Here is a 6,000-nt window from a genome sequence, read left to right on the forward strand (position 1 = left end):
CAATTTTTTAATGTTTTGAATCAATACTTCCACATGTTTAGAAGCAAGAAATGGACTTACAATCTGATTCCTAAGCCCACACATGTGATCTCTCCATCTTGCACATACTTGTCATACATTAGGTGCCCTTTTGCTCTTTTGTTCTGGAGACTATATTAGGTGCTCTTTTAAAAAAAGTCATTGCCCATCTCAGTTTACTCTTCCTTTTCAAAGGAGACTTTTTTCAGAATCATCAGCAACGATAACAAATGATGATTCGGCTCCAATATTTGCAGGACCTATGGCAAGACTCTAGAATGCAAAGGTGAAAAGATAGGATCCTGAGGGTCTTACAGTCCACAGAACTGATGTCCAAGTGGACAACTGGCTGTGCAAGGCAGCCTGAGCCAAAGAGACACAAGAGGTATATAGGCAGAGAGCCTCCAAAGAGGGCTGAGGCCCCAGGAAGGCTTTCTGTCAAAAGACATGTACACATAAAGAAGGGAGAGGCACCAAGGACAGAATAACAGAGGGGACTCTGATGGGGTGGTGGCTTTATGATTTGAACAAAGTCATGGCTAGAAGGTGCACAGTGGACTAAGAAAATACAACAGTCCAGTTACGTGGGTTAAAAGCATTCATAAAGGACAGACTTGGGAGTAAAGGCCCCAACTGCAGGCATCAGGAAAGCCAGGCTTGCATGCACCAAGTATAAACCAGGTGCCATTTATTATAAATTTTGATTTTATCAGTATTATTTTGGAAAATCTCAATAGAGTGGTCTGTTTCTTTGGTTTTTTGTTTAGGGTTTGGTTGGTTTGTGGCTGGTTGTTGGCTTTGGCTAGTTTGTTGTTTTTCAGGGATTTTTTATTTATTTATTTATTTATTTATTTTTGCTGCCCCTGGGCTTTACCTTTAGCTCCCCAACATTTGAACTTGTTATGTCAGCATTTCAGAAAAATAGAAAGGATTAGAGGCTGTATTGCTGAAGAATAGAATAGGAATTCCAAAGCCTTACCACCTGACAAAGCAGCAACACAACCCCCACCCAGGTAAATAAAAGAAACAGTAATTGAATACTTTTTCTGACCACCTGAGGCACAGATCCAATTCTGGCTCTATTTCAAGTTGGTGTTTTACTGAGTCAATCTGCCTTTTTTAACTGGTCACTTTATTCTGATCCTGAGAGAAATACCTAATGGATTAAGCAAGCTACTTTTGGGGGGATAAAAGTAGCTTATTTACATTCCTGAGGCATTTGTAATCCACAAAATGCCTTACTGTGTGTGTCCCATTTTATAGGCATTACAATGTCACAAGGTAGGTGGGGTAGAATCATTGTTACTATCATCCCCATTTTATGGATGAGGTAGTTGAGTTTCAGACAGATCCTGTGACTTGTCCCAGGTCACCTAGGTTCAGTCCACATGCGTAAGATATTCAGTCCAAGGCTCCTATTAAGAGGCTAGATTTTGAGCCCCAGGGATGGCAAATGTGCTCTTTGAAATTCCAGAGACCAACAGGAAGGATTCCCTGACTTCCAGATTCATGAGGACTGGTCAAGGTCTTCCCCAAAATCCTGCCTTCCTCTCTATTCTACCTATTGTTTAATACTTTGCCATTAATTTCTTTAAACTTTGGAGGACTTTTTGGTCTTCTGCATATACTTTGTAGTCCACACCTACTCCAAGGAAGAAAGCTTTATACCTTATTCTTTGCGGCTACCAAGTGTCAGAGATGGACTTTACTACTTTCAACATCTGTCTTTAATCTTCCACAACACCTTTAGAATATGGGACCTGACATCTAGGTTTGACAGATGTGAAATCATGTTTAGAGCAATAAAGCAATTTGATCTGGCCAACTAAACTAGTTAACTGACAAGGTTGGAATTAAAAAGTTCCCGATTACACTAGAAGAAAAATGTCCAAATGGAGGTAGAAAATGATGAAGCAGCGATGTTTGAGGCAATATTTCACAGTAAAATCTCACCTCCTGAGAAAGGGCTATCAAGGTGGAAGATGAATGGCTAAATGTTCACCCAATGCCTAATGTTTCTGAGTTTTTATCCTCTCCTTTAAGCTCCAAAGTCTCCTTTCAAATTGTTTTAGAATTGCCTTTTCCTCCAACCAGACTCAGTGAGAAGGTTTGGAAAGGTTCTAAAGCTCAGAAGTTCTGTGAGAAGAAGGAGCTGAGCCCAGGTCATGATGGAAACAGCTGGGCACCAGAAGATCAAATAGGCCAGATACGACTGCATGGTGGTTACCTCCAGGGCACCCAGCATCTGGCAGACATCCTCAGGGAGAGAATTTCCAAAGTCCACATGTGTAAGATATCCAGCCCAAGACTCCTGTTAAGAGGCTAGGTTTTGGGCCCCAGGGATGGCAAATGTGCTCTTTGAAATTCCAGCCACCAACAGGAAGGATTCCCTGACTTTAACAAAAACTGGAGTACTGCTATGAAAGGCAAATTAGGGTTCTTCACACTGTCACAATATTCCTTTTGTGGCTGCAGAAAACTAAAACACATTGCTTCAAACATATTGCATCAAGCAGAGGACTGGGCCCTGTAGTCCTACCAGTCTGGTTTGGAAATAGAAGAGGCCTGATCTGATCAAGAAAGGACCTGGGTTAAGTGGAAATGCATTCAGAGTCAAAACAATGGTAAATAATTTTCTTTTTCATGCAAAGACCTGAAACTATTCATCATACTTGAAATGGAAGAGGAAAGTTCCTTCTAATCCCTTCTAAATCGTTTTGTTCATCACATGGAAGAAAACAGTTCACTTTAGCCATTCCTATCGCTCAAAGCTTCCAGAAAGAGGTTTTTACTATTAAATATCAGTAATACCCAGTACTAGAATTTGAAGGAGTACTTTACTCTCTCAGGATAAAAAAATTTTTTAAAAAGCCAATTTAATATTAGTTTGCTAGATTGCTATAACATAGTCCCACAAACTGAGTGGGACCGCAGTAATGTATTATCTCAGTTCTGGAGACTAAAAGTCCAAAATGAAGACGTCCTCAGCATGTTGGTTCCTTATGAGGACTGGGAGGAAAGGATCTGTTTTGGGCCTCTCCAAGATGATGTCTTCACATCTTCTTTCCTCTGCATGTGTCTGTATGTCCAAATCCACTCCCTCTCTTTTCACCCCTTTTGATAAGAACACCAGTCATCTGCACAGATGTTAGGTTGAGTTTTAAATGAAGATGAGAAGACATTTTCACTATGATCAAAACCTACCTATGGCCGGACGACCTATAATCCCAGTGGCTCCAGAGGCTGAGATAGGAGGATCATGAGTTCAAAGCCAGCCACAGCAAAAGCAAGGCACTAAGCAACTCAGTGAGACCCTGTCTCTAAATAAAATATAAAATATGACTGGGGATGTGACTCAGTGGTTGAGTGACCCTGAGTTCAATCCTTAGTACCAAAAAACAGAGGAGCACCCAGGAACACTCACCTCTAAGGCCACAAGCATGGCAACATCTCAATCATGGCCAATGGTCATGCTGCCCAACAGCCGTGTCCCAACCCCTTCACAATACTTTCCTGTGAATCCTCAAAGTCATTGTGGTCTCCCTCCTGAATTCACCTCCTACCTTCCAGCCTGCTTCTGGATTTTAGGCATTCCCCATTCATCTAGGTACTCCCTCTTTAGAGCACAATCCTAACGGCAAAAAAAACAACCACATATCAAAAGCATTCTCTAAATGACTATCCATTGCTCTGAAAGGGAGTTTCTGTTAGCACAAGAGCTAAGCAAGTAGCAGCTTTCAGGGAAATAATAAAATCAGGATCTGATGGTAGAACTCATGCCAAATTCAGCAAGCTCTGAGGCCTGCAGTGACTATGTATGAGCCTTGGCACCCATGTCCTCAAGCCACAGAAGCACCATTTATGGGAAAACAAACAAGGCCAGGGTTAAGTGAGCCAGAGGAGCAGTGAGGCAGCTGCTGGTCTCTGACCTGCAGGTCTCTGAGCTCAGCTCTGAGAGGGGCACCCAGGAGCACTCACCTCCAAGGCCACCAGCATGGCAGGGATCTCATTCAGGTCAGTTGTTTCTCTTCCTAGTGTTAATAGAGGACTGAAATAATCCTAACTAGTTCTGTCTCATGTTGTTAGCTGTGGCTTCCATGTTTGGATCTTCTCTTTATAAATGTGCAACCTCTGTACCTTCTGGTCTTGCCTCTCACCCACCTCCTCCAGGCCTACAGCCCTTTCCCCTTCAGACAGAGGTCCTGCTGCTGGGCTCTGTATGGCCATGACCCCATTGGTGTACAGGTGTGGAATCTTCTACTTCCTGCAAAGGCCCTTTGGCCATTTTGGCCACTGGTAGCCAATGTGACTGGGGCCACACACAGGCTGAGATACCCCAGAGCTCTACTGCATTAAACAAAATAACCATCTCAGGGCTTATCAATCCTGAGGTTCTGACCTTAATCCCAAAGGAACCAGTTTGTCATCACCAGCCAGCTTTCTTTAGAGTTTCTGCTGAGTAGGACAGTTAGCTTTATGTCCTCTCTTCTTTGGTGTCTGCTCTTCTTCAGGGCTCAGTGGGGGGAAATAAGTCCTCCCTGAAACTCCCCTGTCTTCCTACCTCTGCCTCTCCCTTGGCACTTAGCAGCAAGCACCTCAGCTTACAGTCAATGATCCTTTATCACTTTTAGCACCTTGCTACTCAAATCTCAGCCTGTGATCCCTGGACTAGTCACCTCAGCATCACCTTGATGTTACTGCAGACCTACTGAATTGGAATCTGCATCTCAACAAGACTCCTAAGATGGTTATGCAGAGTCAAGTTAGTGACGGACCATTTTAACAAAGTTGTTGCCAAAATAGGATTAAATGGAATCACTATTTAAAAAAAATTTTTTTAAATGACACCCAAAGTCCAACATCCCTTAATTCTGATTTAATCAACGTAGAGCTGGCATAAGGCCTCAATGGTTTTAAGTGATCCCAAGATGATGGTACTGGAACTGCTTTGGCTTCTCTTTCCAAGAGGCTTTCTAGTCATTCATTCAATATCCAGCTATTGAAAAAATAATAATGAGCCATGTCTTTATAATCTGCTAAATTATACATAGATTTTAGATCAGCATTTGGTACTGAGTCCTGAGTTCATGTATTTTATTGTCCATGGAGGTGAGAGCTCTGGGGGGGAAGGCAGCAGACACAGGACCAATCCAGGAACTGACAGCATTTCAGCCCCAGGATGGTGTCCCCTTGGATGGTGAGCAAGGGCTTGTCCTTGGATATCTGCATGGAAAAGATTTTAAGAAGCAAATCAGACAGATGCACAGGCCTGCGGGATGCATTATTGCCCCTGGTTAAGAATCTATAACTCCTCACATGAGAAGCTGAGCACTTGTTCTCCCTTTGGATCCAGGCCCAGTAGGTGATGGACTTTGGATGAATATCCTTAACACCAGCAAGCTCAAATCATAGGAGCTCTAACCCATACTGGGCTCCTCCAAGAATGGCAATACATGCCCACCTACAGAAGGCAGGGAGAGCCAGCCATAAACCAGGGAGGAATAATCCCAGGGCAGCTGGCCAAAGGAACTCTGCTTATGTCACCAAAAAGCCCAGGAAGGAGGGCAGAACACCCATCTTGGGGTTTTCTACTTGTGAGCCCATTCAAGGGGCACGGAATGCCTCTCATTTCTCAAGGAACATACTACGTGACTAAGGTCTTCCCAGATTTTTTAACCTAAGAAGGCTTAATGTTTTATATGTGAAACTGATTTGCATTGCCATCTGAGTAGTTTAATTGATTTTTAAAGAGTATTTCAAAGTTCCCAAATGAGTATCCTAAAGAAATGATAGAAATAAGAGACCTGTCTCCCGGTATTCTTTTTTAAGAGTAGCTTCTCAACTGCCAGTACACTTAGGTGGAAGAAAAGAGTCAATGCATCAAGAAATACCTGTGTGACCTTAGATAAGTTACCCCACTGATCTGGGCCTCAGTTTCCCAATACATAAAACAGAGAGACTCAATTTCAATGATCCCTAAGG

This window comes from Callospermophilus lateralis, chromosome 3 (genome assembly GCF_048772815.1).
Source record: "Callospermophilus lateralis isolate mCalLat2 chromosome 3, mCalLat2.hap1, whole genome shotgun sequence".
Lineage (NCBI taxonomy): Eukaryota > Metazoa > Chordata > Mammalia > Rodentia > Sciuridae > Callospermophilus > Callospermophilus lateralis.